The sequence below is a fragment of the Cibotium barometz genome, chromosome 32, assembly GCF_041138505.1.
Source record: "Cibotium barometz isolate CiBa-2024 chromosome 32, ASM4113850v1, whole genome shotgun sequence".
NCBI lineage: Eukaryota > Viridiplantae > Streptophyta > Polypodiopsida > Cyatheales > Cibotiaceae > Cibotium > Cibotium barometz.
The window spans coordinates 107,553-121,792 of NC_141077.1; the positions used below are offsets into that span (position 1 = coordinate 107,553).

The window sequence follows — 14,240 nt, forward strand, 5'->3', positions numbered from 1 at the left end:
GTGAAGCATAAGAAGGAAGTCATTACATATGGTCAACTTTTACAACTAAACTCTAGTATAAGACGACAATGGCATAAGCTGGCAAAAAGTGTTAGAAGAGTCAAGTTTAAAACGCCTCAAATTAATGTGGTTCACAATTGTATATTGTATCTGACATTTTTCCCATTGTTGATGTCTAGATTTAGGACACGAAAGTAAGAAAAGTTTATATAGATGGTGGAGCTTAGGTGTGTGTTATGATTGAGCAAGCAACACATGATTTGGGTCTCGAAGTAATAGGTAAGACTGGTACAGGGGATGTATTGATTTGTTTGTTGATAGGCCCAAAGGAAAGAGGATAAGATATGATTTAAAAACATGCAATTTTTTGAAGATTGGGGAAAAGTTAGAGTCAGAAAGAGGAGTAAATTTAGCTTCTTTTGATAGTTATGAGGATTATTCTACTGGTTCCTTAGATAAAACCGATGAGTAATCAGCAATGGATCAAAGTTTGTTGGAGCTAGAAGCAGATATCTATGGCATGCAAATACCAAATCACATAACGGAACTAGTCTGTGCTCAAGGTGAGACACACAACATTCCAAAAGCTGAGTTAATGGGGATGCTTGCAAATGATCTGACCAGTTAGGAAAGAGAGCAATATGAAGTGTTGTTTGAAAAGCACCCCAAACTTTTTGCTAAGGAGTATACTCGAATGAGAGGAAAGCTACAAAACTATCAGAATCATTTAGTAGAGACTCACCCTAAGAATCCAAGAGATATAGCTTCACTTTGAGAAACAAGATAGAGAATAGCTATAAAAAAAGACAATGATGACTTAATGGCCATCTATAGTAGCCAATAAGTGGGAAGAGAAACACAAGCAATTGCAACACAAACTAAGTCAAGCAAGGGGGGAGAGGATCTAAGTCCAACAAATGGATCATGCAAAGGCATACGAGGAACATTCTAAATAGATAGTAGTTCCACAAAGAAAACATTCCGCACACATGCAAAACTTGGAAGAACATTAGAAACAAAAGGCTAAAGAACATGCAAAGGTCTAGACACTCATGATAGAGGATGAGGAGCTTATAAAATCCCTATCATAAAAAACCATAAAAGAATTAGAAAAGAGAAGAATCTCCAACTTACATAGATAATTTGAGAGCTTTCCTTTGGCTTGATGGTTTGAGGGTTCAACTCTTGTTTGAAACAAGAGTGGCCACCAATCTTTTGGAAGAGGGAAGGTCAAAAACTAATGTTGCTGATTATTCATTGGCTTGGAAAGAAATCTTCTTGCCTTAACACCTCCAATGGAGGGCTTCATTGAAATTTCCTTTTCATTTGATGACTTTTTAGTGTCCTTCAGAATCTGGACATTACCTCCATGTAGTCCAATTTCTGATAGCACCTTCTCCAATGCATTGATGGCTTCTTTCCTCTCTGCTACATTCTTGATCTTCCAAGCAAAACCAATGTGAAGATATACCAGCTTCTCTATGATACGACACAAAGCATGAATTGTGCATATATACACATTGGAAAGAGGAATCTCAAACACTGGTTTAAAGTTCTCATCCAAAATTTGTTTGTTGGGTGGTCGTCTCCATCACTTAGAGTCCATCACCCTTGCGGAGTCCATGTAGTAAAGGCATGGAGACTTTGCATTGGCCCCTTTGCTACAATTAAATAAGCACTTGAGAGTCTTCAAATCACCTGCAAGATGCCATTGGACTTGAAATTCCCCTCTTTTCTCTACATGGAGCATCCTGTTTGCATTCATGTGTTCTTTGATGAGATTGGGGATATGTATCTAATGAAATACCCAAAACAAGGATTCATGGTCCTCTTTCTTGACCTCAAATAAACCTAGCCACCAGATGTTTGTCTTGGACTGCACACTAAAATACTTTAAATCATCCCTACTCTAATTACAAAGAGCCTTATTCATAAGTGTTATTGTGACCCTTTTTGTCTTTTTCTCCTTGATAATATTGCACTCATCAAGCTTGATGACAAACTGAAGTACACCTCCTACCTCCTCAAATGTAATATCAAAGAACTCCACCATACTTTTTTGCAAGAGCTCCAAGTCCATGAATATATTGTTGTGTTCATTGTAGAATATGCTGCCACCTTCTCCCTTAAACTCTCCTACAATGTGGTATGAGTGACCAACATAGTGAAGCTGTTCTGTGTTTAATTCCTCCCTATGTCTCCAAACTTTTATAGGTGTTGGAAGTAGCTTTGCTTTAATGCCTTTGGCCTCAAGGAGAGATGACACTGACTTCTAGATGGCACTATAACCCTTACGACTGACTCCACTTGAATCCATAGCGTATTGAATATGAAACTATATTGTTGGTTACAAATTCATCAACTATATCTCATTGAACCACCTTGAACTTCTTCTCTTTTATCATTTCTCTTGCCATTCTTGATGTCACAAATGGTTTTAGTTGCTTTGCTGGATTGAGATTGGGCTTAATATTCTCTTTGTCAGGATGTATGACAACCCTACAAATACAACACTACTCATTACTAACGTAGAGAACATGTAAATCCCAAAGAAGCCCAGCAAATAAAATAATATTAATTGCTAACACAAAAGACATGTGAATGTGGGAATGCATTCAGTGCAATCTTACCTTATGGCTTGGATTCTCTTCTTGAGGCCTCCAGAACCAAGCCTCAAGTTCTCGACGTTTTTGAGCTTTCTTTTCCGTATGCGCCATCCAATGATTGTGTCTTTTTCTCTATATTTATGGAGGTCACTTCTTAGTTTATTGATTTGACATTCTTGTTCTTCCAATCTAACTTTCTATGTCTTGCATTCACCAGACAAGCCAAGAAGCTCATTTGCTAAGTGTTGTGAATTAATGCCTTTCTCTTTCTTGTATGTAAGAAATTGACTTGCAATATCCTAGTAAGCCTGTGGCGCCATCACCTGCAAAACGTAAGAGAGTTGTGGGATTTGAAAAGGGAGGATGTAAAGCAGTACAAGGGTCAATAGGATAGATGGAGCCATCACACGAAAGGTCTATGTGTTGCTCCCCTGATAGCCTCATATGATCTTTAACATTTGATGAGAGGAATAGTTGTCCACTTCTGCGTTTTTGAATGGGTGCATACGCACTATCTAGATCAATGTGCAAATGGTACTTTCTCTTAATGCTTTCATGATTGGACTCTTCAATAGAATGAGTGTGTACATGGTTGTTCTCAATTGGAGTGTTCTAGGAATGAGTAAGTATACCATATGATGCAGAGTGAAAGAATAGGATTGGTTATGGTGAGAGAAGGCTTGTATTTGTCTTTTGAAATTGGAGATGAAGGTTCTAATTCCCTCCAAACTATCTTCCGTGCAATAATATCCTCGAACTAACCTTATTCTTGCAGTTTCGAATATATCATTTCAAAGAAGGTTCCAATGAACATTAAGATGGCCGCCTGGGAGAAAATTTACCTCTCTAGCTTAGAGACTACACTTTTATGACTTTTACATCCTCTTTATTTTAATATTTCAAGATTTTTTCTAGAGAGAGAAAATAAGAATCAACCATTTTCTTACAAGGCCCTACGAATGACCTCCAAAAAATGTCCTAATGAAAGAAAACAATTGGAAGCCCATCTACCCTGGGCATTTTGCCCGAGGGAGATCAATCAATGCCTCCACCAGGTTCTTTGCTGTGAAGGGAGTTAATAAGAAGGAATGGAGAGTGGGGGGAACCACCTCTCTCATGTGCCGCCATACCCTCTCGGGGAGGGATCGAAAAAACTCTGTGGGCGATGGCTCTCACATGGGAGGGATCAAAAACAATATCTCCATCTTAGCCTCGCAACCTACAAATACCATCTCTTCACTACTATAGGGACCTACAACCTCAAAGAAGTCCCTCCATGACTCTATCTGCGGCCTGGTTCCAAAAGAAAGCTTTGGCATGGTATCTATACTCTACCCTCCTCTCCTTAACGGATCTAATATATGTATGGGTGGCAGGAAGCTGACTCTCAATCCACGAGCTATTAGGGGAACTCTCCTAAAGACACTAGAGAGAAGCAAGACCCCTCATGCTCCTCTCTTGCTCACAAAATCCCTCCAATCTGCTTTGTGCTGCCTCTTGTAAAAATCTACTAATCTTACCAATGCCCGCATCTAAGGTGCACGTAAAACATGAGATAACATCCAATCCCACCCATACCTGCTCTATCTTGTGAAGATATCAAGGTTCTATAATGAGGTTATCTGGGATCCTAGTACTTGCATGCATGTCCTATCTGGAACATGATCAGAGAAAGTGGTGTCTACCAAGATGCCAAATATTTCCCCCACAAACCACAAGCCCACTCATCCACATAGAATCTATCAACTTGAGAGAGGTTGGCACTGGTGCTCCTCATATCTAACCACAATCACAGGCTCCTAGGGTTGTGCCGAAACTATGGAAGATACCAAGGATCATGTCCCTTGAGTGCCAGGATCAACTCCTCCCATGTAGAGTACTTTGCACCTAAGATTGGAGTCACACCTCCTCCGAGTCAGTCCTCTGCTAACTTGATCATGTTAACGTCTCCACCACCCAAGCACTGAAAGTCAGCTTGAAGAAGGGCCTAACAGAATGTACTCCAAAAGATTACTCTACCTGCTATGGCATTTGGGGCATAAACATTGAGGAAGCCCATGCAATCCTCTCCAATCCTAATGGTAACCCACTGCACTTGCTCAAAGACTATGACAGTTGAGCCTATCACTATCGATAAGAGTTGCTTGCTAATAGAAATACAAACTTCTCCTTGCATCCCAGGGGCAGGAAAGAGGGAGACCAAAAAGTGTGGCTCCTATCTAGTAAAATCTTCCCATCAGGTACACCCCTCGAAAAGATGGTGCTCCTGGAGAAAAACAATGTCGATGGGTTCCCTAACTGTAGCTCTATGAAGCTATCCTCTAGGGATGCCATACCTCTAAAAGCACTGAGGCCCCCCTAAACCCTGAATGCTCCATAGGGCTTTTTGCATATCAATTATTGTGGGAGGCAGAACTATCAGAACTGCCATCCACTTGAAGAGTCTTGGGCGGGGGTTTTGATGGGGAATAATCGCAAATCGATCCTGGGGAAAAGGTGCACCAACAAGTGGATTCGGATCCTATCCTCCATGTGTCTCCACTCTATGCGAGTGCAAGAGTAGGCATACTATGAACTCCATCAATCACAATGGTTGTATCTGTAAGAGGGAGAGAGGGGTGTTAAGATCTGAAGGAACACAAAGAGCAGCACCTTTAGGTTGGAGGACACCACCTCCCCATCTTGATCTCTATGGCTTGAGCCTCCCAGATCCATCCTGGGTGAGAATGTCGGTGATGCGCAGATCATGAAGATGGTGTGAGAGCTCTATTGCCTACCCCTAGATAGCGAAAGCCACCAACTCCAAATCCCACTCCATCCCTAATCCTGCACTCAAGGAAAAGAAGAAGATGGTGAGAATGTCGGGCGATGCACAGATCATGAAGATGGTGTGAGAAGATCCATTCTGGGTGAGAATGTCAGTGATGCACAGATCATGAAGATGGTGTGAGAGCTCAATTGCCTACCCCTAGATAGCGAAAGCCACCAACTCCAAATCCCACTCCATCCTTGATCATCATGCCACTCTCTGGTGGTGTAGATGGTCTGGAATCATGAAACACCACAGATCCAAATGGGAGCCACTGTCTCCTCAAAAATATCATTTCCTACCACCAAAAGACATTGAAAGAAACTATAATCCACATGCAGCCCCAAGATCCTAGGGGACCCACTAGGAACTCTAGTGGGAGAGCCCTCAATAGGGAAGTGACGATGGTCATATCTACCGGCTTCGAGAATCGATGAATCAAGCGGCGGCGGCGGTGGACGGAGCATGCTATCTGCCTCTGGCTGCTCTGGGTCAAGCGCTGCTAGAGAGCAATGGGAGTGCTTTGGAGAGGTGGTGGGAGGAGAGAGTTTAGGATCAAAGGAAGAGGACAAGGTAGGGGGGACTACTGGCAAGAAGAGTCGAAGGCAAGGATGGGGGATGAGGAGGAGGGGAGGAGGGGAGGAGGTGGGGGGTGGAGAAGAGGGAGATGGGAATGACTGGGAGTGATCCATTTGAGAGAGAGAGGGTTCTGGGAGGGACTAACCAAGGGTTATGTGGTTCCAGCTAGAAATCTAAGAATTAGAGGAGTCTCGATGGGGCCCAACGGCCGCCAAACCAAAGGGGTCAGAGAGCTAGTACCCTCACAGTGACTGGAAGGGGCCCATCGTCAATGGGTGGATGCTAAGATAAATGCTCAAAATGGTTCTCTATTTTAACTGAATACTTCTATACTCTACTAGCGTGGTTCGCACAACAGCAGCGCTCAGCTCTAGAAGTCGGTTGATGCCCCTGGTACAAACCAATGGTCTACTACTCTCCGCCCCTGCAACATAGTCATTTAAGGTTGGGTGCTAGTGCCCAACTATCTGAGAGCTTGCCTCTCTCTACCCCTGGGGAAAATATGAACGAGGATCGAGGGGACCATTGAAGGCGATCTCCTGGACTTGCGTCAAAGGCAAGCTCTGGCGAGGTGTCCCATATGCCTGCAAATGAAACACTGGCCGAGAAGGCCTGAGTACTTCACGGCGGGGGACACGGAAGAGGGTGGCACGTAGGAGGAAGGGAGAGAGGAGAGAGGAGAGAGGAGAAAAAAATAGGAAAACTTAGGTGGGGATCATAGAGGACAACAGGGGGAGAGGGGAGTCACATACAAGATGGGGCTACGAGAGGCTCAGGCGAAGGCGGAGGTGAGGCAACATAGTTCAAGGGAGCGGCTCTCAGCTCAACCCCAACGTGTTCTCCTTTCCCATGGCCTGAAGCTGGAAAGATCCATAACATTTCTATGCCAGTCAGGCTAAAGTGCCTAACAACAAAGTATAAGAGAGTGCTTGAATTTGAACTGGGTTGCACATCTGTCGAACCACACCCAATGATGTTTTAGTGCAAGACCGTGATGTTTAAGCCACTAGTCATGTAAGAAATGCACATAGCATAGCATATGTATCTAACATCACCTAAATCAGTGCACACATATACTATGTGCACTAAGAGGGTAAGCTGGTTACAATACCAGTGCATGGAATGTATTTCATTCTGCTCTTTAAAGGAATAATTCTCAGCAAAGTGAATTACTTAGACAACATCATTTTTGGAAACTTTTCAGTACAATCTCTGTAGTATTGTTGAGCTTGCCACCTACAAATGAAGTTGTGTTGAATAAAATTGCTATGTAACCAAGGATAAAAAATCCTTACATTTTATTTGCTGCACCACAAGGTCCTTTCTCTTTTTCTTTCCACCATCTTCATCAAGTTTGACTGTCTCTATATCTTAAAAGACCTTCACAGGGAGGAGCAAGTTATTATCTATTATCTTGTTAGGACATAGGACCATTCTTCTTGTGCCACATTCACCATAGCCCCATTATGCATTTATAACTATGGAACATTAAGTCTACCAACTTTGGGCATAGTAAGGATTACCAAATAGTTGTGACATTATTGTAACCAAACTATGCAACTTCACACATAAAATTTATCATGCCCTAAACACAAACAGAGAAAGCACATGTGCATGTTGTTCGGTGAAGCTCGAACTAGTTATGTTGCATGTTATTAAATGATTCCTTCAAAAAAACATCATTTCCACATTTGAAATACAACGGTAAGTATATCGATCCTTTAACTTACACTCGAAAAAGGGCTTGAGGCCCTCAAAGCATCTTTGAGACACCTTGAGCTATGAATAACAAGCCTTGAATCTTTTAAATAACTCCACCTACAACAAAACAAGGTCTTTGTTAATGCACAGGTTGTTTTTAAGTCTTAAAGTACTTTTGTAGTACCACTAAATAGTACTTCTGCATCACTTATTAATAGTACTTCCGAACCACTTAACAATACTTATGGACCACTTAGTAGTATTTTAGGACCACTTTTAGCAGAAGTTTAAGACCACTAAATAGTATTTCAAGACCACTTTAAAGTAGTTCAAGACCAGGAAAAAGTACTTTAGAACCACCAAAAAATACTTTAGAGCTCTTAAAAGTACTTCTAGCCTTTGCAAAGTTCTTCAGAATTAGATACAAGTACTTTAGGACCACTTTAGGGTCACTTTTGAAAAACATACAAATTCTCTAGAGCTATTAAAAGTACTTTAGGATGACCTAAAAGTACTTTAGAGCTATTAAAAGTACTTCAAGGCCTTTGCAAAGTACTCTAAGATCATGTATAATTTCTATAGGACCACTTGGAAGTACTTCACGATCACTTTAAAGTACTTACAAGTTGTTTCTGATATTGAAAACACTTTAGGACCACCTAAAAGTGCTTTAGAGCTATTAAAAGTACTTCATGAACTTTGCAAACTACTTTACGATCTTGTATAAGTACTTATATCCGGTCCTAATGTAATTTACACCGGTCCTAAAGTACTTTTAATAGCTTTGAAGCACTTTTAGGTGGTCCTACATAACTTTCAATGGTACAAAAGAACTTGTAAGTATTTTAAAGTAATACTAAAAGACTTTCAAGCACAAAAGAACTTGTTTGTACCACTTAGAAGTAATCAATATCACTTTATTATACTTAGAATTATGTTTGTGCCATTGAAAGTTTTGTAAGATCACTTAAAAGTGCTTCATATCATGTATAAGTACTTTAGGACCACTTGTAAAATACTTACAAGCTCTTTTATACTATTGAAAGTTCTATAGAACCATCTAAAAGTACTTCAAATTTGTGAAAAGTGTTTTAGGGTCAATGTAAAGTAATTTAACTCTGCTTTATACAAGTTTGAGAGTGTCTTAAGGTGCTCTAGGACTGCTTTTAATTTAGCTCTGATAAAATTAGAGTACAAACTTGAGGCTCATCAAGAAAATGTATGTGATGCTTTACAATAGCACGTCTCCTTATCCGCTTGCTATACAAAAATCTTTTTTGTTGGAGGAGACTCGTGTCTCTAACGTAAAAAAATTAAAAACAAGATCTTTAACCTCATGTGTGTGATTACTTTGAGGTTGGTGTCTTTGGCATGTTTGTAAGAGCAAGACTCCATCCTCTTCTAATTACAGGTGAATATTGAATGCGTAGAGGTTTCTCTTTTGGATACCTACTAGAACCTTTGCTCCCTTTGCTAAGCTAAAAGATTTATTGTTGCCACCATGTCCATTGAAACCATCACCATTAAATACCATCATTAGAGATGACCTCTTCAAGAAAATCTCATCTTTTGATCAGGACACTTTGACTTGTTTGTCAAAATGTTGCGAATGTTGGCCAGCACAACTCTCTTGCAACCCATTTCTTCAAGTTGAACATCCCTGAAATTGGGATGAAGGAGGATTTCTTCAAATATTTACTTGCGAGAGTAGATTTGTCAAGGCCCTTCGTCTGCTCATACCAAGAGCTAGCTACAACTCTACAAATCTTCTTTCTTTCCTTATCATCGAACGGACCTATTCTCTTCAACTCTTTACTTCTCCTTGTATTTTTTTCAATTCTCCCTTTGCTTTGTCGCCCAATACTTCCTGATTTTTTCAGTGCCTTCTTGACCAAGAATAACACTGCATCCATTTGCTTATGCCTCTACAGTGTGCAAAAACAGATCTTGTTCCTAAATCTTGTCCCATTGAATACCCATCAATATTTATCTTGAAATAAGGTGAAAGGGGGGATTTTTTGGCAAGCATTTTTGAGCGAGCGTTTTTTGGGAATCGGCCGAGCGGATTCCAAAAAGATACGCCCCTCCCCGAAGATAGACAGGGGGAAGTAAGTTGGAGAGAGAAACATGACATAATTATTTGAGAGAGAGTGGGCGATAGTGAGCTAGAGGGAGTGCACAAAAAAACATGTCAGCAACACATCCTATACAATTGAGGTTATTAGTCTGAACTCAAAAATAAAACCAAGTTCATTCACATACAACTTATAAATACGAAACCCCCCTCCATGAAGAGAGAGGGGCAAAGTAAGTTGGAGAGAGTAACATGACATAATTACTTCGGAGGGAGCGAACACATAAAAATATGTTAATATCACATCCTCTATATTGAGATTATTTGTTCAAGCTAAAAATAAAACCAAGTTCATTCACGTACACCTTCCAAATACAAAAATGTGGAAACCATCATCTTTACTACTATGGGCCTCACTTGTTCTCCAGGGTGTAGGAACAAAGTAAGCGAACGGTGTTGGTACCCTTCCATACTTCCTCTAGCAAGACACGCTCAAACTATCTATCAATAAAACCATGGACTCGCCAAATTACAATTAAGCCCACTACTTTGTCCTTAACTTGAGAAATAGCATCATCATTTCCAGGAAGTGAAAAGGATGTGAGCCCTTTCCCCTCTGGATATGCGCAGCAGCAACTTCAATGCTAACATTTGATAATGCCATCACAAACAAAAAGAAGGAGGGTTTAGGGTGCCTTACTCTACTAACAAGGCTTGGTAGCAATGGTGTATAACAAATTGCTTTGGAGCTTACCTCTATATTTACAACAATGGGAGAGGTGTACTCTTTCTTTTCAACATTCAAAATAAAAACTATATTTGTCTTTTTTAATGTTATCTTTTCTTGCATTTTGGCATCACAATAAAAAATGCATCTTTTAAACTTATTTGGGAAAGAGAGAGTATGTATTTGAAGGAGATAGACATTGCACAATAGAACCCTCTACAATGAGGTGACTTCCACAAAGGTTACATAAATCCCAAAATATCGAAGGTCAACTGATTATCCTTCTATTCAATTATCTAAATTAGAGTATGTTCTCCTACGAGAGGCAGGCATTGTAAAGCTCGAGGTCGGAAAGAATAGGTAAGTGGATAAACATATTCTCACTCTAGCTTAAGCCTAGCACACATAAATAAATGAAGTACAAGTGCTTGCATTCAAGGTACGGCTTCTTCTTGGCTTCTCTATCTACAAAATCTAGACTTGTACACAACAACGGTTCGTCTTTCACATGCACAGCATATTTTCCCTCATATGCATCATCCTCGTGTGATTCGATCTTCAAAACTTCATACTTGTGCTCCACTCTTTGCACTTCTTCTACCACCATAGCTTTCATTTTCAAAGTGGCCTTTATTTTTTTAGCTGCTTCCTCTGATATCGATGTACGGTACTTGTCTCTTATCCCATTTCTCATGCCTGAGCCACCAGCCTCTATGTTAGTGGTGGACCCATATGACAGATCTTTTGAAGTTGCAGTAAAGGACCTTGAAGCCCCCTGCTACATGCTGGGGTGGGCATAACACCTTTGCTTTCTTGCTTTACACCTGGTATCTACCTTTCCACAATGAATATACCTCCTTGTCTCTGTGAGTTTTCGTTCCTATAGCAACTGGCCATATCTTGGGTAGTGGATTAGGATTTGAGTCTATGTTGTTGTCCACAATACAGCAATGAAGCATGTGGTCAGGGCAGAACCACATCCATTGTCTGATGAGACCATTAGGGTGCTTATTGCAACAGCCTTCAAAAAAGATACACGCACACCCTTAACAGATCCGACCATATGTTTCCCACACCTCTTACCCCCACAAGGTGTTCCACTACACGTGACCTTGCTGCCAATTCATGTCCTTTGAATTTCCCACATTGCTTCATTTACCTCACGCTCAATGGCATTACCCTCTGTGACTTCTACAGTTCTTTTTCTGGAGTACTGCTTGTATCATGTTCTTTGAAATTGATGCAGTCTCTTACATGTGTGTTGTACTCTGGTCGATGCGTGGCCTCATCAATCAATATCAATTACCATCCTTGATGGCCTCTTGTAACGTGTACTTTCTTTGTCACCAGTAAGAGGGGTAGGCACCCTGTATATGGGTGCTCTTTCAATTGCATAATTAACTATTCGGACCACTTGGGCAGGACTTATAAAGCACTGTTCTTTTAGTTTCTCCAAGATTTGGCCTCTTCCTATGTGCTTTCCTTGAGTGTAAGAGATTGCCTTTGTGCTTTGCAAAATTGCATTCGCTATATCGGTAGTACATACATCGAAAGAGAAATCATGTGTCTATATCCTTCTCCTGCAAGCCAACTTCCATGCTTGCTTTCTGCTAGGTTTGTTCTTAGGGTATTTGGACCATCATTAATTCTCTCTATTGTTGTCTATTGTAGAGTCTACTATGGCTCTTTCGTGCCATGCCGGCTACTACTACAGGTGAGCCCACCCTCCAGCTTCGTGTACAATTTTAGCATGTAGTCGATCAATTGGAACCAGTACACATGATGATGGATCCACATGAAGAAGGCTTTGTTGGATGGCGGAATCTATGCGTCTCTCATAACGAACTCGCCCACTAACCAATATGTCAGCCTACATTTCTTGCATTGTAAATAAGCATTAGGTTTCTAATTACTTTTTTAAAAAATGTAACGCGTCAAGAGGGCTGGAGATCTTACTCTTCATTTGAAACATGTGCTCGAGTAATCTTTGCTATCTTCAAAGTAGTGAATTTGTTAGACTTTGCAATCGCAGCCTTGGTACTACGAGATCACTTAAAAAAAAACTTTTTCCCACAGTTGGGGTTGGCAATTTGTGCCAGCTCATGTCTCCTTTTAGTAAAAAGTGCCTCCGTCTCCTTTAGGGCATTCCTATAGCTCTTGTCGAACATTTCTACATTTATTATGTATTCTCTAATTCCTCACTTAGGAAAGCCATTGATCTTGGTCTGGAATGTGGCATCAAAGTCCCACTGCAATGCGTTTATATTTATTTAAGAAACATACTTCGAAATCAAAACATTAAGAAACATAATTTGAAATCAAAACATATTGCAATGCGCACACACCTTGAAAACTAATTGTGTGACAAAAGAAGGCCATGGGAAGCTTCAACCACTTGGATCTGTTCGGTCCTTGATGAGTAAGAACTTTTTGGGTCCATGTACGATCAACGTCACTAAACTATGATAACAATGATTGTGGATCGGTAAGATCCACACGCTTGATCATAAATATATCATGTGCCATTGTGTTCAGCACATGAATGGTAGTGATCTTGAAAAATTTGCATGCATTTTAAACAAGGTAAATGATGACATGCACTTACTTGCTGATTATGAGCAGCACCAACAAGAACTTCGCCTCCCCTTCTTCAAGAAATCGGACCACTCTACAATTCACCTTGGGAATCCTCTCTTTTTCGACTGGATTGGTATTCACCCATTCTTGCTTTGAGTCGATGTTGCTATCCCAAACAACAAACATCTCCTTAACCATGCGTTGCCATCCTTCGGTCTCCTCTAAAATTGTGTCAAATTCACCTCACAATGATAGGTCGTGGCCGGTTGCACTTCGACGATCGAATGGAACGGGTGCTTTGCTTGGGAATCCCTCTGAGACAATGAATGCTGCCATTGTTGATTGGTATTTTCTCTTCTCTATGCTTCTGATCAATCCCTCGATAGAATCCTCGTTCGTGCGGATTGCTGGGTTTGCAAGGAGGTGACAAAGTGGCATTGTAGGGGTGGTTTTGGGTCGACCAAGTGGTCCTTTATCCAATTCATAGAGATGTGTCAACCACTTTACAAATTTTCACATTTTTTTCTAGCATCATTTGCTGACCTGGATACGAGCGTGGCATTGTATTCCAGATCCAGCTATCGTGGCAACTATCGGGTTTTTGAAGTTGATCGTGGTGCTTCTTGATCAACCAAAGGAGCGGTATGCTGGCTTTAGTTCAGAGCAACTCCTTTTTGACATGAACATAGGGCCAAATGAAAGAGGCATGATGTTATACTATCATCGCCTAAGGTGTCTTCCAGGCAGCCATAATGTAATGTTGTACTTGGGTCTTACACGTGGTAGCCATGGATGTCGTGGCCGCATGGCATGCAGCCACGCCATGCATGGCGTGTGCCGCATGGCGTGCATGCCGCACCGGCGGCCACTCATTGTGTCCACGTGGCTTGCATGCCATAGGCCACGTTGGGAGGAGGGCCCACAAAAGCCATCCTCCCAAGCACCACCTCCTCTAAGCGTACTCTCATCCCAAGCGCCACCTCTTCCAAGCGCCCCCTCCTCCCAGTGCCCCCTCTTCCAAGTGCCCTCTCTCCTAAGCGTCCTTTGTCCTATCTCCCTCTCCAAGAACCCCCTCTCCTATCATGCAAGTAATGAAGGTTGAAACTCTCTTTATTCTCCATCAACGTGCAAATGTCCACTTCTCTTCCATCATGTTTTTTGTGTTTT

General features: G+C 41.2%; 1 pseudogene; it reads right to left on the bottom strand.

The window, feature by feature from the left end:
• Positions 1-1,237: 1,237 nt before the first annotated feature.
• On the bottom strand, positions 1,238-2,080 carry LOC147619704 (uncharacterized; annotated as a pseudogene).
• Positions 2,081-14,240: the final 12,160 nt, after the last annotated feature.